The following is a 24,286-nucleotide window of genomic DNA, read 5'->3' as shown; positions in this document are numbered from 1 at the left end:
TGACATCTGCTAGCTGCTTTGATTGGGAAACAGTTGAAGGATTTTACTGCAATAAGGATGCAGTCAAAGAGATTCAACCAAACAATTAGATGCATGCAAGACTTTGAGCCCTATGGAGTTGTGAGGGCGTATGTGCAGCAAGCTTCAGGTGCATGCTCTTGAATTACGCCAGGCAAGAAATTGTTAACAAGTATGAGAGGAGTAGTGGACGAAGACACTGCAAAGTCTATATGTTAAAGAAGGTGCACATTGCCACAGCATTTTATGGCATACTACTTGACAAGAAATTTAGGGAATGCTGATATATGGGCAGATCTTCGTAAAAAGATATATGGACTGTTGCATAGTGGAACATTATGTGGTATGGCTAGGTAACCTTACCATGTAATATTATCACAATATCCCTAAGATGGCCCTTGGATTCACACTAATAAATCTTTAGCTCAGTTCAGGTAGAGTGGCAAAGAGCAGTGAGACTTTACTAGAGGAACATGTGTTAAGCATTTCAGAGTACTAACAAGGACGACAAGCAATTGACATGACTCAAGAAAAATCAGACACCAATTTATAATAATAGTGAATTTGTATCTAAATTTAGACACCAAAATGAACGGAATGGCTTATATATAACCGGAGTTATAGATTTCTGATGCAATAGAAATCAATGCAAAATAATACAGAGGAACATTGAGGTTAATGGGAAAAAACACTAGCGACAAACGGTCACTTGTAGGGCGAGCTGCGTTGCACCCTTGCAGGGTAAAGGTGAATGCAGATCCTAGGACCAAACCACGATCGTCAGTTCAATTTTACCTGGCTCGTGGAGCCCAGGTGCCGAGTTGTCCATGGTGCTGAACAGGAGCAGTGTGAGAGCTCTTGTTACCGCTTTACACTTTGCTGTGGAAACAGGATGCAAAAAAACAAGAGCGGGGTCGTTGCTAACATCGGTCGCAGGTGTATTGAAATATCCTCTTGATGCAGCGTCAAGTTAAGCGGTTGGTTACCTCGCTGGTGACCAACAAGCCCAGGCAGCAGGAAGCTCTACTGGGAGCTTCTGCGATGTCTGGAGATCCAGGGAAGTGCGGTAGCGGCTTAAAACATCGTGGAAGGCCAGACTACAGTTCCCAAAATGCACTAATCCATCTGGATTTGGACGAGCCCCCGGAGGGCCTGATGGCCAGTGATTCTTTGGTTCCTGAGCATCGTAATACCTTCAGTTTGCAGGGGCCTAGTCCCACTAGTCCAAGGCAGTCTGAGTTTGCTTCTGGCTCTCTTAGTGGTCCCTTAGTCTGGGGAACTGACCTTTAGCCTGTGACAAACCTCGTTCATACAATTCCAAGGAGTGTTGCCACAGGTTCAGAATATCCTTCTCTTTGTTTGTGCAAACGTCTGTTGTCAATGGCATGGGTCCCTTCTGTGTCCTCTTTGATGCAAGTTGGATCAGAACTGAGATTCTTGTGTTCGGGGGTCCCTTAAATACTAGATTTAGGGGAGTTAGGGGTGTGGGAGCTAATCCTTGCAGCTAACCCGCCCCTGAGATGACCACATCCGGGGATGTGGTTCCCCTTTACTACCCAGAAACCTCTATTCTGCCACATCTAAAGATGGCAGAAATATAAATCTGGTGTACAGACTGGGCTGCTCACCCTGGAGGTATAGGTAGCCTTGTGGGGGTGTACACCTCCTTGACTGACTAAATTCCCACCTGTCCGGGTGCAAATGTGCCTGGGGCAGAGGAGGGCAGTTTCCTACACTGGCAGTCAGCCCTGATGCATATCAGAGGCTGTGTAGCAATTTGAACCTCACTGCCTTGATGTGCCACTTCACTAGCCTGCTTGGGAGGAGGGAGGCTTTGACCTCCTTCCTGGACAAGCCTTTGTTCCTGAATCCTGGGAATGATTACACTGCCTAGAGGTCACAATCCTGCCTTGAGGGAAGCAGGCGTGGGAAACGCAGGCTTGCCAGCCAGAGCACAGAGAAGCTTGGGCAACCAGGTGAGCAAACTCTAAAGTAGCCAACTGGGTGTATGTCAGCTCGCCCCTTACTCAAAATTCATGTGAGGAATGAGAAGTCATGTAGCTTGATACCAAACTCGACAGGCTTAAGCAGTACCATAATGGAGCTGGCAATCCTGGGGTGGCCTAGGTACAGGATATTATCTAATGGACCGCCTATCACTTATAGTGTGTTTAATGGAAAAGGACACTGTAGGGACATATTAGCTTGCACTTACATGTCCAGGTTTAATAAAAGGTACCCTGTCTCCTGGGGTTTATGAGGCCTTCCTTAAGGGTGCCTGACATATACTGAAGGCAATGTATGGGCTCTGCCACACATGGTGTAGGCAAAGTCGAAATAGAGCGGTTCACACTGTTCCTGCAGTTTGCAGTGACAGGCCTGCTGTCAGTAGTTTAGTTTAGTCACTCAGGGTGGCACAAACAGTGCTGCAAGCCCTGTGGGCCCCCTTTACCACCCATGCCTTGAGCACCACTGGTACCATTTACTAGGGACTTATATGGGGGGTAAAGTCCTTGACAATTGCGGATTCCAATTTACACATAACAGTTTTAGGGAGAGAACACGGGCACTGGGGCCTGGTTAACAGGCTCCAGTGCACTGTCAGCGTTGAAAATTACCATCTAGTAGTCAACATGTTGTCCAGATGAATGACAGCTAAACAGGCCAACATCACACCAACCTACTGGACAACCTAGGTAACCTCAGCCTCGCCCAACATGTGGCAGGATCCACTCATTTGACCGATCACCTCCTGGACCCCATTTTCACCACCTTCAACAACATTTTGGTTGGCAAGCCTGTGCCAATCACTTGAATTTCCCACACCTGATCATTTCCTTCCAGCATCAAAGAAGAACCACTGCCAGGCGAGCCTGCCAAAACTGATCAACATCCCATAGCAAGTCTGGGTGATCATACTTACGGAATGCCAGCCAGAACACAGCAACAACCTACCAGTCTCCATCACAAACTTCAAGAATTTGATACCCTGGCTCTCCTCAAGCTCAACAAACTCACAAGATCCAGCCCATAAGCCAGTTGGTATGCGGAGCAACTCAAGATGACAAACTGCCACTGCAAACAACTGGAGTGCGAATAGAAACATCTAGAAATCCACCACTGGATGCTACCACAAGCATATCGAAACTGCCAAACACTCTGTGCTCGCAAACCACATTGACACCAACAGCAGCAAAGAGGTCTTCGACATAGTGAAAGATTTCCCTGCCCTAGCGGCCACATCCAACAACATCATTCCTTAAAGGACCTCTACAACAAGTCTCACAAACATCTGCAGAAAGATAACTACTATCTACTACAATTTCACCCCTGACTGAACCAGACAGCCCTCGCAACATAACTTCTCATCTCGGCCAAGGAACCACTCTGACCCTATGGCTCACCAGTTTCACAGACGAAACCGCTTCCAACATCAAGTCCATTCAGAACACAGAAGCCAGGATCACACTCAACTTCCAAGCAGCACACACAACACACTGCACCTAAGGGAGCTCCACTAGCTTCAATAGACAAACAAGCTCAGTTTAAACTCCTCACACACACCTTCAGTTTTCCACAATATGGAACCCAGCCTACCTCTATAGAAAAAGTTAATTTCACAGACCAACTAGACACCTCTGCTTGGCCGGACTCCTCCTTTCACACATCATATGGATACAAAGAACCAGAATCTGCCTGGTATGAACTGCCTTTACACATCAGAGCAGCATCTTCAATTCTTAAATTCAACAAGAAGCTTTGATTAACCCACTCAACAGTCCTAGGCAGGCAAAAACTGCAACTGCAGTGCCAGGATACTCTCCCAGGTGATAGTGCGCTTTACAAATACTCATAACATGTGCTAATTTGACTTACAGACCACCGAGGTACTCATACACTACCCATCTGCTTACAGAACCTCATTGGCTGCCCTTGGGGAAAAAGAATAATCTAACGTTAGCTGTCTCTCTTTTAAAACAATCTCAAGTGACAAACCTCAAATTCTAGCAAAAATAATAAACAAGTAATGTCCTGCTCAGGAGCTGAGCTCCTCTTCATCTTATCTGCTGGCTGTTCCTAGACTCAAGAAGGCTGGAATGGGTGGCCGTAGTTCCTCATATTTAGCCCCCTCCTTTTTGGAACTTCCTTCCTTTATTCCTATGGTCCCAAACTAACTATGTCTCTTTTAGGAAAGAGTTAAAGGGTTTGCTTTTCACACAAGCATAGTTTTGCCTTTAAGTGCATTTTTTGACTGGTTCACCGACACAACATCGATATAAAAAATATTGATGTTAAAAATATTGAGTAAAAAATAAAGACAACAAAAATATCGACTCCTATACTTGAAAAGGTAAGTACAAAAATTGACAAAAAAATATTGATGTAAAAAATATAGATGTATAAAATATCAAATTTATATAAATATAAAATTAAATAGGATATATTAAATATAATTTTAACAAAATAAAATAATTGTAATACACTTTTTAATAAAATATAACAAATAAACTTAATAAAAAAGATAAACACACGAACATAATAATTTATACACATATATTTACTTTAAAACAATTAATAAACTATTATTTTTAATTTATGTTAAAAGTTTAAAATAATATAAAAAATAAAAATATATTAATGATTTACAATTAAAAAAAACAAAAACCTATAATAAATTAACAAAAAACGATGACAAATATTTAAACTTACATTTCAAAATACAATCAATGCAACAGTAGGGAAAATGTTGGATAGCAAAAGGGCAAAAATAATTATTCCCACTCCGGTGAGTGCAACAGTAGGGTAAGTGTTGGGCAGTGGAGGAATTACATTTACTACTCCGACTCCAGTGAGTGCAACAACAGGGTAAGTGTTGGATAGCTGAGGCGTACAAAATACTATTCCCACTCCACTGAGAGAAACAGTAGTGAAACTGTTAGATAGTGGAGGGGGGAAAATTACTATTTCCACTCCAAGGAGTGCAACAGTAAGGAAAGTGTTGGATAGCGTAGGGGTAAAAATTACTATTCCCACTCCAAAAGGTGCAACAGTAGGGAAAGTGTTGGATAGCGGAGGGGTATAAAAATGTATTCCCACTCCGGTGAGTGCAACAGTAAGGAAAGTGTTGGATAGCGGAGGAGTCAAAATTACTATTCCCACTCCAGTGAGTGCAACAGTAGGGAAAGTGTAGGATAGCGGAGGGGTAAAAATTACTATTCCAACTCCAGTGAGTGCAACAGTAGGGAAAGTGCTGAAAAGCAGAGGGGTAAAATTAACTATTCCCACCCCAGTGGGTGCAACAGTAAGGAAACTGTTGGACAGAGGAGGGGTAAAAATTACTATTCCAACTCCAGTGAGTGCAAAAGTAGGGAAAGTGTTGGATAGCGGACGGGTAAAATTAACTAATCATACTCCAGTGAGTGCAACAGTAGGGAAAGTGCTTGATAGCGGAGGGGTAAAAAATTACGATTCCCACTCCAGTGAGTGCAACAGTAGGGAAAGTTTTGTATAGTGGAGGGGTAAAAATTACTATTCCCACTTCAGTGGGTGCAACAGTAGGAAAAGTCCTGGATAACGGAGAGGTAAAAATGACAAATCGCACTCCAGGGAGTGCAACAATAGGGAAAGTGTTAGATAGCGGAGAGACAAAAATTACTATTCACACTCAAACAGTAAAAAAAAACAAATATTAAAAACAAAAAATTGAAATATTAAAAAAATTAAATAAAATATAGTAAATATATGAAAAGAAAACATTATAATTACATATAACAAAAACCTACAAATATATAAAATAAAATAATAAGTACATTTAAAAAAAATCATTCTTTTAAACTACAAAATATTTACAAAAAAATTAAACAATACATAAATGTATTTATTTTACTTCTTACCCTATAACACCACACCAAAAACAAAACACTTCAACATTTTAATTAAAATGTACTTCCATAATTAACATAATTAATAATCAATTACAAAATATTAATAAAAAACGAATACATGAATTGACTAAACACTTTAACACTATAATATCCACAACATACACCTAAATTAACCTATAATAATAAAAGACAATTAAAAGGTATATTTAAATTAAAAACTATTACTAATAATAAAGTAATTAAAATGTCTTTTATACCTACCCCTTTAAAAGTATAAACAACACACACAAAAATAAACAATTACCCAAAATAAATATAAAATAATTAACAATAAAGACTATATATTAAACACTAATTACTTCCCACCCTTTACCCCTATAAACACAACACACACATATAATAAATTACACAATTACTATATTAAAAATGTAATTAATTCAATAACTTTCAATTAACAAAAGATTTATAATAAAAATAAACTACTCAACACCCTATACCCCTATAAACCTCCAAAACACACTTAAAATTATGCAATTACCAGAATTATTTACCAATTAATTAAAATTAACAACCAATTATTAATCCATAAATTAAAAATAAATTATTTCCCACCCTTTACACCTATAAACATCACACAACTAAAATTAATTACACACTAACCATAATTAATTACCAATTAATTAATTACAATTAATTAACAACCAATTAATTAATAAATTAAAAATAAATTACTTTCCACCCTTTACACCTATAAACATCACACACCTAAAATTAATTACACACTAACCATAATCATTTACCAATTAATAAATTAAAATTAACAACCAATGATTAATTAATAATAAATTACATATACAAAACTATTAAATCTCAATTACAAAATATTAATAAATGAAAAATTATCAATTACTTTAATATAATTAAACTACTTCCCACCCTATTCCCCTAAAACCCCACAACCTGCTACAGATCTTAAAATGCAAAATTCAAATACATTTTTTTCAGAACTACTAAAAATGTAACACATATATTAAAAATACAAACAATACTTATACAAAAAACATACATATAATATATATACTAAAATACATAACATTAATTTAAAAAACGATATTTTTAACAACTATATTTTTGCAAACAATGTTAAATACTTTGACATTTGTAAAGTCGTTATTACTTACCTTAAGTCGATATTCTTGACCACGATATTCTTGCTGTCGATATTTCTGAACCACTATATTTTTTACTCTATATTTTCGCAACTCAATATTTTTTATTTGATATTTTGTCTGCGCAATCTTGTTTGGTATGCAGCTTTCAGTGCCAAGAAACCAGTGAGGATTGGATGCTTAATAACGTAACATAAAGTAACGCAACATAGAATAGCATGACATAACATGGATGAGGAGAACTGAACCAAAACTCTTCTCTCTGTTTCTCTCTCACGCATACACTCTCAATGGCAGAAAAAATAAATGTGCTGCAATAACTAGTTTATTACCACAGAACAGCTCAATTGACATTGAAGAAACATTTTTTACTGCCTCACATAATGCATGTAACAACTGTTTTACATAGAGAAACAACTCTCCTAATAGCCACATGGTCTCTTCTAAGTGATTTCCCCCATACTGCACAAATGTAACTGCTTGCATCTGGGTTTTAATTAAACACCTTTTGTTAACACTTGGAAATATACCATGGTATAAACCCTATGCAGATGTGCAGAGTTTAATAAGCTATTTATCACCACTATTGAAGGAGGAGAATGGCACCAACCTTTGGTAACACCTTATCTGGTCGAGACTCTATCTAGCCGCAGATTCCTTAACGTAGAATATAGCCCAAACGTCAGACTGGATACGGAAACTTTTCAAGCAGGACCTCTGCACACTGTTAGGTGGCGTTGTCCGACCACGTCGGCGTCCTCAAAGCCGGAAGTGACAATTGTTGTGCCCATATCGTCACCACTGCAGCGTGCAGACATCAGTAACTTTTCACAACCTCCACACCAGAAACACGGAGCCACAAAGTTTGTTGATGTACCAGTGTGCAGACACCGAGGACCTCATAAGGGGTTACCCTATAAGGAGAAATCTGTTCACAGAGCAGGAAGGATCTGAGGGTCGGTAAGGAATCTGCAGCTACTTAGAGTCCCTACCAGATTAACAAAGATAAGTAACTTGTTCTTCTGACAGAGACTCATAGCCGCAGATTTATTACCTTAGAATTACCCGAAGCAAAACCTCCCCATAGGTAGACCTGCAAACAGATTAGACTAGAATGTCCTGTGGGACCGAGCAGGTCGAATGGCCGTCACAACGGACCTGACTGTTCAGGCAGTAGTGCTTAGTAAACATTTGCAAAGAGGCCTACGTTGCAACCTGACAGATGTCCAGTACATGAACTCTGTGAGTTAATGGAGTAGTTGCACCCTTGGTTCTGGTGAAATGAGCCAGCAACCTCTTCTTGGCCAATGCATAGCACATTTTAAAGCAGAGGAAAATCTATTGTGAGATGGTCCATTTCTGAACAACCTTTCATTGTTTCGCTCAAATGTATCCAACGAAGAGTTCTTTGTCCACCCGGAACTCTCATACGATCAGCACAGAACGACAACGCTCTTTTTAGGTACAGGCTGTGAAGTCTCTCCTCTTCTACGAAAGGGTGAGAGGGAGCAAATATAGTAGGCAAGGTAAGGATTTGGCCTACATGAAAACAGATATTCCCACTTTCGGGAGAAAAGAGACACGAGTCTTCAACACCAGTTTGTCTGGGTTGAATATTGTATAAGGAGGATGCACCAAAAGTGCTTGTAGTTCCCTAACCCTTCTGGCCGATTTGTATTGTCCACCAGAAAGCCGTTTTGATGGTTAACAAACATAAAGGGTAATTGTGTAATTGTTGCTCGAAGGACACAAACATCAGCAAAGTTTGAATTAAGTAAAGGTCCCATTGAGGCATGGTGAATGGTCTTGAACGAAACATATCTTGGAATCCCGTTATATAACGAGTCACAACAGGTGACTTAAAGAAGGATGGTTGATCTGGCAATCGCAAGAAAGCAGATATTGATGAAAGACATCCCTTGACAGGGCCTAGAGTCTTGCTGGACCAATCAGAGAACAAACAACAAGACCTGGGACAAGAGTGCAGAAAGGGGAGCAACATCTTTAGAAGCACACCAAGCCACAAAGTTGCCCTAACAGTAGGCATATAGTAAGAAAACAAATTGGCAACCAGGCACAAGAACAGAGAGACCGGGCGCTCTACGAAGATATAGGGTAATTGTAACGATACAACACAAATATATGTTGGTGCTATAGGGAGAGAGTGGTCGGCTGCCAATTCAACCACAAATGATCCTCACAGCAGGAGGAGTACAGTGATTCAATGAGTCCCCCCTGAGCACTCAAGTTTAGTAATATTCTGTCTAACAGGAATGCAAAAAAGCCTTTTGTAATCTCTTTTGTTCCAATTGTTTATTCGGGTACTCAGCGTCGACACTCAACGGTATGATGTTTCCCAAACACAGCTTTCAAAAGATGCAGTTTTCTTGACATCAAAAGGGCAAGTCACCCAAAGGTAAACAACTGCCTGCTAGGCTAAGAGTTGGCAAACATAGCAACAACTACGGCAGAGGTATATTTAAGAGGATGTACTTCATATTTCAAGTCCTTGGTGCAACCCATTGGAGCTGCCATATCTATATTTGGAGGACGTTTACATTTGAGATTAAACTTCAACATCAGCATGACTCCAACTGTAGTCTGTAGGGGTGAATCAGACTGGATTTCGAAATGCATGTTTTTTTTTATCTTCAGAAGGAAGATGACGCGTGAAAGGGTCTGCATTTGCAAAGGGATGAGCCTGTGGCATACCAATCAGTGGACACAGGAGTGTGCTTTAGAATAGTAATGGTGGTAGGATGTGGGTGGTGTTTTAGGCTTTAAAATGTTGCTTATTACACTAGTGAACTGTGCAGAAGACAGGCCATATTTTCTGCTGATAGAGTTAGAACTTGCCCCTTTTTAGCCATCAATAGAGGGGGAAAAAAAGAAGGCGGGCTCGTTTTTGGCAGAATTTAGCATTATCTTTCAGAGGTTCTCCCACAGTAGATTCAAATTTTGGTATCCATAACGGGAGGCTGCTTGAGGTCAGCGAATCTTAATAATGAACGATCGTGTATAGTGTGAAGTAATAATAGTGACTACATAGTGCTGTACCACTGCGTTGATGAGTGAAGGCATTGCCTTAACTGGTGTTGACTAGGGTCACTTAAGGTGCTTTCTATAGAATTAAGTTATAAGGTAGCAGAAGGAGTTCATGTCGACATATATAGAGAGATTCATTTCACCATACATTTAGTTGGCTAAAGTGCTTCCTACCTCTATTTCTATTAGGAGAAGGCAACACCCTACCAGCTTTCAAAAAGAAAAAGATACCAAGCCAAATTTGGTAACCAGACAGTGAACCGAAGAGACAGAGTAGCTACATCTAGCGCAGAGGTGCTCTCTATATATATATTTTAAAAAGAGAGTATATTTAGCTGTATCGTGGTATTGTTTGTCGATATATAAAGGTAAGCTGCTGGCATGGCTGGCCAGGAAGAGGTAGAGACAAAGATGGGTCAAAAGGATGAGACAGAGAAGGCAATAGCTGTCACCAGGGCAAATGAGATAGGGCATACATCTGCGAAGCAGCTAGCTGGCTTGCATTGGTCAAGGGTAAGAGATAAAGCAGAGTAACAGGTTGGGGGTGTGGGACACTTGCACACACCAGTTTTAGACTGGGAGGACCAAGAAATCTTGGACAGTCAACTTAGAGAGGAGATACTAAAGGAAGCAATTCAACAACTCAACAGAGGGAAGTCTTCATGTTCAATTACTCTCCCCAGTGCATGGGGAGAAGACTGGGTGGACCTCTCTGGGCTATGCTCTAAGACGCTACTACGGAAGGATGAATACCGCCGGATCTTCGACTGGCGACAATTGTGTTCAAACACAAAAAGTGTAAGCAGTAGAGCAATGTTTCTCATAGAGGCCTATCACTGCTCTACTGCACGGCCTCTAATAGGTAACTGATAAATTAATAGACCCCGACCAATCGAGCTTTACACCCCATTGATCTACTTGCACAACCTTAGACACCTGCTTAACTGTCGACCATGGTGTCACATGACTCATGAACCAATGGTCCTATTATCCTAGGCGTAGAGAAGGCATTTGATTCAGTGAAGTGGCCTTATCAGTTTATGATCTTACAGAAAATGGGGATCAATAGGGAAGTTTTATCATAGATAGGTTTACTCTATGCCAGGCCAATGGCAATGTTTGAGTTAAAGGAGTGCAAAAAGATGAGTTCAGCTAGAAAGGGGCACTAGGCAGGAGTGCCCACTCTCTTTTTCCGCCGTGCCTTGCAGTGAAACCTCTAGCGGGCTGGGTGAAAGTGGATGCTCAAATTAGGGGCCTGTGATGGGACCCAGATTGAGAGGATGTGATCTCCCTATATGCAGGCAATATGCTTTTATACCTGGCAGATCTTGAGCATTCTGTGCCAACAATATTGGAGGTACGGGACATAATTGGGAAGTATTCATGGTTCTGTATCAACTGGTACAAATCAGTGGCATTTCCAATCAACCCATGGTACACCCTTCAGAGGATTGGGATTCACCCCTGATATGGACACAGGATGGGTTGACTACTTGGGGGTTTATGTTGCTCTAGATCCAACTGAATTTCAGAGGAGAATATTGAAGACAATCCTGGAGGAATATAGAAGGGATATAGAGCACTGAAGGGGTCTATCCATTGCACTGATAGTTAGGGTTGCACTTTACAAGATGGCGAAGATGACCATGTTCCTCTACAGGTTTCACTTCTCAGAAGGAGTCCATTGAAATGACAGATAGGAGGGCTTTGTGCCTGGGGGGTACATTTTGCCAACTATACAGCAAAAGTAGGATGCCTGTCACAATGGCTAATGAGGTAAAAATTTGGAAGAATGTGACAAAACAAAATGTGTTAGAAGGGGAGGGTGACAATGGAAACCATATTAAGGGAATTAGACACACTGGTGGAGTTCCTACTTCTCGGAAAGCATGAAAAGAATGGGACGTACTGGAGATATCTAAAGTACGAGTTGTGTGGGATGAGCAGGGACTTTTCACATTCACAGGTTTACAGTAACAATATGAACAGTCAGTCAATAATTTAGGTGCCTACAACTAAAATATCCCCTTACAAAATATAGTGACTGTAGCGTCTTCTACAGAATGGGTAATGGCCAATAACTATGCCACACACGGAGCTTAGTATTACATGTCTTTATTCATGTGTGTGTGTGTGTAACTGCAAATCCAACAGTCTCAAACAAGCTTTCACTGCGTTCCGCTCAGACACATAAATCACAGCTCTACGGATTCCGTTCAGAGCCAAAGGGGTTACGTCAAAAAACTGGCAAGACTCCTGTTAAATAATTATTTTTTTACATTTTTACAAACTCAGTGTATATATACAATTACATCTATTCCGTTAACCTTCTTGGAGCCTTAATTATTCGACCTGATTTGGTTACTGGAAACTAGGAGCTGTTATCTTCAGTGTCAGTGATTTTCGACAACGGTGAAGAAGTAACAGCAGTTACTGAGTTTTCAGATTCAGTCTTTACTTCAGTCTTTACTTCACCATCTGGATCAGCAGACCGATGAATTAAATGCCGAAAGTGGGAAGAGCCTCTGGCAATAGATTATCCAGGACACTGGTCATGGTGAATCCCATGAAAAGGTTCAGCATCGTATGGAGCATCAGATATCATTCGGCGCATTTGTCGAGCAATCACTAGATCTCCACTCTTAAATTCAATTTTCTGTGCATAGCTCCTCTTGTCTGTATAGGCTTTAATTTTTTGCTTGTTTAACCAAGTGATTTGTATGAGCTGTGCTCTCATTCCCTTCTCTTTGGTTAGTTCATTGAGGTAACTTGGTTAACATTGCTCTACCGAACATCAGAGTTACGGGACTTGCGCCGGTGGTTAAGTGAGGTGTCGAACGATAAGCTAGTGGGGTAGAATTGAATACAGTTTCTAAACTGAGTCTCTCAAGAGTGGCATGCTGTACTACTTTCTTTAGCGTGCTTATCAAACGCTTAGCGAGTCAGTTGGCCGGCGGCAATAGAGGTATACCCTTCTGATGCTTTTTTTTTCAAATTTTCCAGGAAATCCCTGAATATCCAAACTGTTAAAAGGTGAGCTATTGTCAGACTTCAAAACAACTGAAATGCGCCATATCAAAAGATGCCATCTAGTCTCACAATGGCTCGCTCGTGAGTTGTGGATGAGAGAAATTCTATTAATGGAAAGCGTGAGTATTCCTCCACGATTACCATTAGATGATGTTCGTTATCGAAAGGACCAAAGAAACCAATAGATATTCTCTCCCATGCATGCTTAGGGAGTCCTGATATGTTAAGAGCATGTTGAGTAATATTGGTAGAAGGACAGTTGCACAGACAACAAGCATTGAGTTCCTTTATAACCATTGCATGTAAGTATGGGAACCAAACTCAACCTCGGAGAGCTCTTTTTGTAGCAACAAAACCACAATGTCCTTTGTGAGCTACTTCAATTAATTTCTGTTGCAGAATATCCGGAATCACGATTCTCGACTCTCACAGTTTAACTCCTTCCTGAGCAATGGACAGTTCATTTTTAACGTTTAAAAAATATATATATTCACCATCATTGGTGACCGGTCGAGTGTGTCAGTTCCATGACTGATGTGTAATATCATCTTTCAACTTCAGCATGTCCCTATCATGAATCATGGCAGTGCTAATCTGGGCTAATGATATAGCAGCTGGCATAATTGACTCTACAATGAAATTAATGTAGACTTCTGTCACCATGGATGGAGTACTCAGAACTTGTATAGGCACTCTGGAAAAGAAGTCAGCAGGGATTTAATTCTACCCTGGACAATGCACAATGGTAAAATTGTACTCTTGTAATCATAGTCCCCACAGTTCAATGCGAGCAAGCCTCTTGGCTTTTGGATTGGCAAAGATAGTCAGTAAAGCTCGATGATCTTACCAGCATAAAAGGCTTTCCCTACAGGAATACATGGAAATATTCACAAGCCTATAGCACAGCTAATCTCTCCTTCTCAGGTTGTGAGTAAGCACATTCTGTCTGTGACAAACTTCTCCTGGCATATGCCACAGTATCGCTTCCAACATTTGGACACCTGCTGTGCTGTGCAAGGGGATAGTGCCTAACCCGACTGGGCTTGCGCAAACAACAACCTCTGTATGAAGCTTTGGATTGAAGTAGGCCATTTCAGGAGCAGTTTCAATGGCTTGTTTGATTTTCTCAAAACTTCTCCCACATTCTTGTTACCACTTAAATGAAACATTTTTCTTTGTTAACTCTCGTAATGAAGTGCTTATAGTAGCAAAGTCTTGTATGTATCTTAAACAGTAACTGGCCATGCCAAGAAATGAATGTATCAGCATTCAGCAGGGTTTGTACTTTTGAGGGATCAGGTGTCATACCCCCATCTGAAAAAAAATAGACAAAGAACTTTAACTTGTCTTGTGGAACTCACCTTTGTCTCCATTCAAAGTCAAACCTGCATTAGTAAGTAAACAACAAACTTGTGTGAGAGCTTTTTTATGCTCCTTCTGTATAGCTCTGAAAATTAACATGTCATCGCTATAAATGAATGCATTCACAACAGGCTGTATGACACGTCGAATGACATCTTAGAAAAGGTTTGTATTCGATGACACAAAAACGGAGTCTCTTGTATCAAAACAGCCCAACATGTGTAGAAAAGTTTGCAATGTACCCACAACCTTTTTTCAGTTCCAACTGATGATAGCCTCTATTTATATCAAGACGAGAAGAGACCTTTGCACCATTCAGTTGCGTTATCATGTCAGCAATGTGAGGACCTGGATGTAGTTCTTGTTCAATTTCTTTGTTTGCTTGACGCATGTCAATGCATATGTGTACAGTTCTTAAACTGTCCTTTTTGGGCACTACGACTATGGGAAAAAACCCATGAAGTACGACCAGTTGAACGATCAATAATGTCAACAATTCAAGTTCTTTTTCAACAGTGTCTTGTAAATGAAAAGAAATTAATTTCTATCTCTGAGCAACAGGATAGACATCTTCATTAATATGCAACTTTACTTCCATAGTCTTAAGTTTTCCCAAACCATGAAACAACTAAGGGAATTGCAAGATGGCCGCCGACTGGTGAGGAGTTCGAGAAAGGAGCTCCGAGGCTGGGGATCGCATTAGTGCGAAAGTCCAGTGTTAGCCTTAACATCCATCGATAGCCACAAAACACTGGTACATCAGAAAAACAACATTTAAAATGAACACTGAAGACCAAAGAAAAACATTGGAATAACGACCTCACCACAGAATGGAAGGAAATGGTCTAGGTCTGATGTGAGATATGGCTAACTACTTGTAGATCGGACCAGAGTATCATTCAGAAGGGCCTCGTCCAGATCGGCTCTAATCACTGTGACTGCAGCCACAACAAAGAGGCAAGTTCTCAGGATTCCCAGCGGGCATCAGTTTGGGAGGGTCCTGGTACATAATTTTTATTTATTTTATTTTATAAACTTATATGGCGCAAACAGCTACCCAAAAAGGGTTTCCCGGTGCCTAAGAACACAGCACGATGGATGGAATATACGGCAGAGGTCGTTCAAGATTACTGATCGAACAACCAGGTCTTTATCTCTTTACGGAACCTGGGAAGACTTCGCTCCTTTCGTATGTGGAGTGGTAGTGCGTTCCAGATGGAAGGACCCTGATAGGCAAAAGATCTTCCTCCCATCCTGGCAAGCTTAAATCTAGGTACACAGAATTTTTCCGCTGATTTAGACCGTAGATTTCTTTTTGGAATATAGGGGAGGGCTAGTGCCTGAAGGTATTTGGGAGCGATACCTGCTTTGATTTTAAACATATAGTTTAGGGTCTTAAATCTAACACGATTTTCCACCCTCAACCAGTGCAGCTCACGCAGGTAGGGGGACTCGCTGTTGTTCTTAGGTATACAGCAAAGGAGTCGAGCAGCCGCATTCTGTACAAGCTGCAGTCTCTTTGTAACTGCCTTATTTGCACCCAGATACAGGATGTTCTCGTAGTCAAGCCGAGATGTAATTAAGGCATTGACTATCGTTTTCATTGTACTGTACATTGTACTGTATTGTACTACTGTTTACATTGTAGCCAAATCGGAGAAACTGCAGCAACTGGCCGGACTAGGGGCTCATCTCCAGGTTTGAGAGGCAGCCCAGGTGATCGGCCACACTGGCAGGAAGTCAGCAATCGGCCCTTCCTGCTGATCCGTAAGCTGGGTGGTGAAGGGAGACCTCCTCCTCCAGGGTCTAGAGGTAGCCCGGCTGCTGCCTCATCTGCCACCGCTAGTGGGACAGAGTGGTTGTGGATCCTGAAGTGTGGGCCCTGGGACAGAGGCCCCATTCTCCTGCCACCACATGGTGGTAGAATGGTGCAGTTTCTGTAAGGAGGCGCATCGTCCTTGATCTGAGGCACTGTCCGCTCGCCTATCGGAGAAGAGAGGTCAACGACGGACTCCAGTGATGGTGATGTAGTTGGGAGTCGGCCTTCCATATGTAAGCATTTTTCTTTTATCTTTTGCGTTATCTTGACATGCCCTTTGCTCGGGTCCGTGGGGATTCTTGGAACGAATCTGCGTGGCGGCTTTATCTTTAGAATTATTGCCCCGGCTATCTTTCTCTCTTCTCTGCTACTCTTTGACAAAATGGCGGATGCCTGAGTAGTTCATCAAACAATAGCAACGGCGAGAGGACCCCGATTTTTCTTGCACATGGAAATAAATAAAGGACAGTATCATTAAGCTGAGCATTATTCTGCCAGTAGGCTGGCATCTTGGAACGGCTTTGAATGTCTATCGATTTCGCCAAACTAACTGATGGCTTTGGTCTAATTTATAGGCAAAAGTACAAATATTACTCTCTAGGCAAATCTTTAGTTAGATTTACCATTGAATGTATCTATTCTAATGATCATGGGGTCTGTGTGATTAATTGAAAGCAAAGGCTTATACTGGAAGCCCCGCTAGGGCTCTCAGTTTTGCAAGACTTGACTAGAGATTGGGTACTGGGTGAGTAACTATCAAATCGTAGGATTACTCACATATTTTGGCACCTGTGCAAGGCCACCCATTGAGTGACTATAAAACGCTTAAATAAATAGGTCCGGAATCAGTTTGAAATCAGCAAGAAGTAATTCCTATATTATATTTTACTCCTCTAACCTATCCAGGAAGGCAGCCAGAAACTTCAAACACAAATTACTTAGAAAAGCCTAGAAACACTGATCTCGCATCCAACCTTCAACATAAAAAGGCATTATTGTAAATGACCAGATTTTTTCATGACAAAAATTGCAAACTGCTCTGACCAAGATATAAGAAATATTCCATATGGTACTAAGCTATCGGTCGTCCCCTCACAAAGATTAGGAGCTGAACTATAAATAACTACCTAAAAGAAGGGTATCAGACTTATACAAGCATCCAATAATGATTTGAAGAAACTCAATTACTAGTTTGCCACCCTAAAAGATCACATTTGTAACAACTTTACCACAAGATTCCAACAATCCATTGTTACACAAGAGGATGCACAGTACAGTAGGCACTCAACTAAGACAGACCTCTCGATCTCAGAAGATTCTCAGCAGGCAAACACTACCTCAATGAACACCAACACCCCAGATAATAATTCACAGTATATACAAGACGAATCGTTACTCCGCACCAATATCTACTCAACACCAATCCCACTGGAAAGGTCAGTCCCTTTACAACTGCATACAATCACTCCCACTCACAAGCAACATGGTAGCAATCCCTTAGCATCCAATTGGGGAAAGGAGATTAACCCTCCATCTTAACATACCACTACAGCATTATCAACAGAATTAGCACCTATACAAAATTCTTATCTTGCAAGTATGATACCTAGTTACCATGCCAAAATAAGCTCAAAGCATACTATCCTAAAAAGGTCCTCAGTCACCCTACTGAATAGGGCAAAAACTAACGCTAGAAGAAACACTGGTCCTAATCTCTTGGATCTTGATTTATCAAGCAAACCACACACAGGGCTTGTGTGCACCTCCCGTCTATCTCCATATACACAAGGGTAAATCAAAATACTCAAATTACAACCCAACACTGTATCCCAGGACATTCAAAATGATCTGTATGAAATTAAGAAAATTATACACTTCAGAGAAAATACTCATAATATCGAGTTCATTCAAGAATCAGTACATGATATCCAAATCGAGCTAAAACGGATAGCCATGTCTAACAAATAGACAAAAATGACCACGTAAACATCTTAAATATATATCGGATGATGAAATTCAAGCCTTACTTTTATTCTATGAGTCGGCACCCCCACAAGAGAAAATCATGTTTTGAAATATCTGGATCTATTTAATGCAACCAGGTCACGTGGCCGATGGAGACATTGTCGAAATCGCTAAGTTAGCATGAGCCCAACAGCCATGATGCTGCTTTTGCGCACCTTACTACTTGGCTTTATTTTTGCAAGACTCTGTTTATGCCTTTCACGTGAGACCCGTCTGCTTTGTTCGTTCTCTGCCTGTTCCTGGAGTTTAGTCTGAACACTGTGAGCAAGGTTGATAAACAATGCTTGTTATTCTGTTCTGGTCAGTCCCCAGCACCTAAACAAAACATGCTAATGCAGCTGCTGCTGGAAACTCGTACTTTGATATTATGAGGATGCATGTTTAGGTAACACGCACTTAGAGAAGGAGCTTTCCAGGGAGAAGAGCAATGTGGTTGCTATGATGTAGATTTATCATCTAGGCACTAAGGTATGGGGTCTGCTGACAAAGCCCAGAGATCTTCTAGTATATAATAATACTTCTTTTCACCAAGGGGAGGGTGGTTAGGCCTTATATTCCTTTATCCACTGTCTTCATATAATGACATCTCCCTTTATGATATATGGCCTTGCTGCAATGCTAGCCGTCTTAGTTTTATACATTTTTCTGCTGGTTGTGGCTCGTTTACTGTGTTTTAGAGCACAATAGTTATAATAAACATTTTAAACTATATTCGTGCTTCGGTCAGTTCTAATTGTGGATAGGTACGAACCTGAGAGAGCCGAGAATGTTGTGTTCTGAGAGGGTGTCTAATCATTTGCTTGTTCATGAGTGTGTAGGAGAGCGAGTGAGACACTATAGCTAGTCGGTCCTAAGCTAGTGGGCACTAAGGTGGTGGGAAGGTTTAGCCTCTATATACTGAGGTCCCATTTGCCTGCGCATAGTTCTGTGTATGTGCAGAATCCCTGAAACAACCATATGCTGGTTTATTACTTTAGGTACCAACGAATTGTGTAATTATCTTTACTGAACTTTCTGGTGCAAGACTCACTTATGATTTATTTATTTTTATTTATAAAGTTGTATATAGCGCAAATATGACCTGTGCGGGTATCAGAGCGCTTTACAAGTGGGCGAAGTAAGAGACAAGTAGGAGGCAAGAGAACAGTGGCATATACAAGAGAGGTACAACCAGAGAAGAATAACAAGTGGAGGAACATGACCTCCATAGGAAATCAGCAGATTAGTAGTAGTGATCAACAAATGAATAATTGTTAAGGATAAGATCAAGTATGCTAACACAGATTAAAAGCAGGCAAAAGAAGAGCCTAGAAAAACAAGCCAGGCTAGAGGCTTATTTACTTTACTTGCACTTAGCAGACTGGCTGAATCACAGGGGTTAAAAAAGCAGCAAACACGGGCAGTGAGCAGTAAAACAAGAAACAGTTCACATAAGTAACAAGCAGTAAAACGAGTTGCAAACAACCAGCGCAAGCTCAAACCAATCAAACAATGCTTTTGTCTCAGTGATCTTTAAGTTCCATTTCAAAAAGTAGTAGAAGTAAACAACTCCCGTTATATAAATAGATAAAATCAAACTAAACGCAAAAAGGTTATTTTTGCCTAACAGTTTACTTAAGGCTGAATACATTTTGAAGAGTATAAGCAACACAAAGATGCTTTTTTAATGCATACTTTCTTTAAGCTTCTTGGGGGCATGAGTGAAATGGCCAACCTTTCATTCTGGGATGCAATCCACCCCATTACTTTTTGCTTGCTGTGCCATTGCGGTCAGAGACAACCATGTGTAAATATAACGTATTCCTGAAGAAATAAGATCAGATCTGCCTAAACTGCTAGGCCATGCTCACCTGAACGAGAACAAACCCCCAGATCTGTTTCTGACTACTTGGCCTCGTTGATGAAGCGAGGCCCAAGAAGTACACCATCATCTTTGATAACTTTATTTTTAATTTGCAAAAAATGTAAAGTGCGGATTGTTTGATGATACTTTCAGTCAACAACACCTTCTGAAGCTGACCCTCAGCTCAGATGTTTGCAAGCTTCTCATTATTTTCCAAACTCTGCATTGAGCAACCTTCAGTCAATACAAATACAGGGACCATTGACGCAAATAACATTCAACACATGTGTGTACTCACTGCACTGGATGATTGATGGATTGTGCGCACGTCTTCAATCAGGTGGTCTACACCTTTTAAAATTTCGTGGGCACCGCATCTCTGTATTTGCCTTTTTGCTAACAAGAAAGTGCTCCTGTCATCTTGATGTAGCTGAAATGATATGTAAATGAAATCATATGAATTGATAAGAATCAAGAAACCATAACACATATTAAACAAACGCAAGCAAAGACTCTAGATCTAGCTTTAGCAAGCAGATGTGACTGATGTTTTTTATTGCAAGCCTATACCATATAAAAAACCAGAAGGAAAAAAAAGAAAGCGTGCACCTACCTAAACCTGCAGATTGTATGCTTGCAATAAAATATTACATTTTTTACATTAACCAGCACATATAATTGTAGTAGGACAGTATCCATGCGTCCTAGCAGACCGGTTTAAGTCGAGCAGTTCTTTGTAATTTTAATGCACTCACAGGGAAAATATTATTCTTACAGGTGCAAAGAAACGATGTGTGTAGATCAGTGTAAATGCTGTCACTCACAGAGCAAGAGAACCAATGGCTGAAGTGGTCTGACCTATTGACACATTATCTACGCTGTTGCAGCAGAAGCAAAATATGAATGGCAGCTGGAAAAACCAATGGACCGGAAACTCACCGGTCCTGGAGATAGTCCATTTCAGAGCACAAACCCATCCTCGGTGGCCTTAAAGAATAGTGTTATATCTGTTTTTGTTTGAAAGATATCTAATCGAAGATCCGCCGTGTTTGTGCAATGAGAGCAATTCGGGAGTCCCATGATGGTGATTTGTTGGCTCCATTTTTTTCTCTTTATTATATAATTTTGGGACAGTATTATTGTCTTGTCAATTTCCGTTTAACAGACACTGGCTGTTCTTCCTCGTCCCATATGAGCTGGTGAACTGTCTTTCGTTGTAACCTGTTGCTGCTTCTTTACACCATACAGCGCTCTGATAACCCCAGGTCAAGTACACGTTTTATAAAACTCTCTATAAATAAACAACTAAAAAAGATGACGCAGCTGACCTAAAGCCCCACTCTGTAAGTTGATATGTATTCCTTGTTTTTGAATTATATGAGGCAGGTGAAAAAACGAAAACTGTCTCTAGGCCAGAACTAAAAGGACAGGTACACATTAAACAAAACTCCCATCAAAGTAGACTCCAACAGACCACTGAATCCTGCTCCCTCTCTAACCCAGCAACAGAATAGGACATTTTTAAAAATGCATGAATGGGGAATACTTGATTAAGATTGATTAAGTCCCTTTGTATGACGCGCAGCGAATACGCGCAGCACCTGCGCCAAACACCGCGCCAAAGACTAGCCTAAGACATGCCCGTCTGGGCCCAGTCCGGGACAGGACGGGACATGGGACATGACCTCCTACATCCCTCGTGTTACAGGTATGACCTCCATGCAACTAAAAGCGCTGCGCCCTACATTACATCACGACTGTATTGGCCTCTCACCACTAGGGGACACACATTGTAGCAATTGCAATCTGGAACTTACAAACATCCAACCCTATGTGGACCCAACACCAATTTCCCAACGCACAACTAAACGCCCATTTTGCACTCATCCCAACTACTCCTTCATTAGCGCTAACTGCAGATCTCTACCTCAGCACAAATTAGACATCTTCACCCTGTTACAAGATGACGCCCCAAGTGCCCTCTTTCTAACAGAAACTTGGCTACACGAGAGCTCCGGACCTGATGTAGCTATGGCTCTCCCTGAAAACTATGCTATCGTACGGCAAGATAGACAAGGTCAAGTGGGTGGAGGGATTGCAATTATATATCTTAAAGAATTTATTTGTAAATTGCTCCCAGCCAATATCCCAGACTGTGAAGCCGCCTCCTTCCAAATCACCCTCAACCCGAATTTCACTCTGTCTGGTCTGCTCATATATAGACCACCTGGAAGCGCCAACTCCTGGACAGCTAATTTAGCAAACCATATCGCTCCATTGCTGTTAAATTTTAAAAACTTTACACTCTTAGGGGACCTAAATTTGCACCTTGAGGATCAAACTAACATGGCGTGCTGTAATCTTATAGAAGATTTCACTGCTCTAAACCTAACGCTTCTAAATAGTGGTCCCACACACAGGGCAGGTCACCTATTGGACCCTGTCTTTTCTAATACCCCTGACCTAAAATGGACCCAAACCAGCCCCATATGCTGGTCAGATCATCATCTTGTCAGCTTCAGCCTATCTAAACCATTTCCTTCTAGGAATAATACCTGGTCTGCACAACCCATGAAAAATTGGAAACTATTAGATACGCATAGATTAAACAACGTACTTACAACTAGTACCCCCTCTTATGACCAAAATATGGAAAACATTGCGACAACTACCAACCAGTGGCTGGAAACTGCAGCCAACCAATGCCTTCCTTCAACGGGGGCAAAAAAAAATCTCCACCGGCCCCTTGGTTCAATGAATCCCTTAAAAATGAAAAATCTAAATGCAAAGTTTTAGAAAGGAAATGGCGCAAAAACTACATCCATGAAAATAAAATAATTTACAATAAGGCAAGAAATGCGTACCATACCTCTTGTAGGAAAGCCCGAGCCCTTTATGTAGCAAACACCGTCAACAATGCCACAAATAAAACAAAGACCCTATTTAATATAGTAAAGGATCTAGCAGGCGCGCAAACAACGGCTACAGCCCACCCGTTAACAAAAAAACAATGTCAAGACCTGGCGACTTTCTTTAACGACAAAATTGAAATAATTGTCACGAATTTCGCAACCAGTCCTCAGGACATTGTTTCAAAGCAGTACATCCAAAAAACCTTGGAGAAAGGAAAATCTCTTGAGAAATGGCCCCCCATAACTTTGGACTCCCTAAAAACGGCTTTGAAGTCCATTTCCTCAGGCTCTCCCTGTGATCCTCTCCCAGTTCGTTTTTTAAAACAATTAGACACTTCCCCTTTAACTACTATAGCAAACGTGCTAAATACTTCTCTTCTAACTTCCACTGTCCCGTCAAGCTGGAAACACGCTATCGTGACCCCATTATTGAAAAAACCTTCAGCTGACCCCGCGGTCCTGTCGAATTATCGGCCTATATCTTTACTCCCCGCCTTTTCTAAATTGATGGAAAGACACATACATGCCACCCTCACCTCCTTTACGATGAACAACAACCTCCTTCACCCATCGCAGTCAGGTTTCCGTGCAGGACACTCAACGGAGACCGCTCTCTTGGGTGTAACGGAAAAAATCCGAAAGCTCCTGGATGAGGGTCAGACTGTCGCACTCATTCTTCTAGATTTGAGTGCGGCGTTTGACACCATATCACACAAAATTCTCCTGACCACACTAGAGAGTTTCGGCATCCGCAACGAGGCCCTTCAGTGGATAAAGTCTTTCCTAACCGACAGATCCTTTCAGATCAAATCAAGCATAGCATGCTCAGATACGTTCCCCATTCCATATGGAGTCCCACAGGGCTCTATCTTGAGCCCGCTGCTTTTTAATCTGTACCTAAGACCACTGGCCGATCTAGCTGACTGCATTGGCCTTACCTTAATGTCATACGCTGATGACTCTCAGATTATTTTTTATCTATCTGAGTCAAATTCTTCAACCCCATCTGCTCTGAAAAATGGTCTTCAGGAAATCTTCAACTGGATGACCACCAACCAGTTGAAGTTAAACGGGGATAAAACTGAGGTCCTCCTTCTGGGAAGGAATAAAGAACTTTGGTGCCCCTCACATTGGCCAACAGAGATGGGCAACCTTCCCATTCCAGCCACACAAGTGAG

General features: G+C 41.0%; 1 protein-coding gene across 4 annotated transcripts in view; it reads right to left on the bottom strand.

Annotated features, from left to right (window-relative positions):
• The window catches only part of LRRC8B (leucine rich repeat containing 8 VRAC subunit B), a 196,776-nt gene that overhangs the window by 72,903 nt on the left and 99,587 nt on the right, over positions 1–24,286 (bottom strand). For all 4 annotated transcript variants that reach the window (XM_078646009.1, XM_078645996.1, XM_078646015.1 and 1 more), the window contains one exon: positions 20,495–20,626. The gene's annotated coding sequence lies outside the window, so the exon portion shown is untranslated. The remainder of the gene's footprint in view (positions 1–20,494; positions 20,627–24,286) is intronic.

The sequence above is a fragment of the Lissotriton helveticus genome, chromosome 1_1 (genome assembly GCF_964261635.1).
Source record: "Lissotriton helveticus chromosome 1_1, aLisHel1.1, whole genome shotgun sequence".
Taxonomy (NCBI): Eukaryota; Metazoa; Chordata; class Amphibia; order Caudata; family Salamandridae; genus Lissotriton; species Lissotriton helveticus.
The sequence above is the reverse complement of the archived record's forward strand: the minus strand, read 5'-3'. Positions and strand labels throughout refer to the sequence as shown.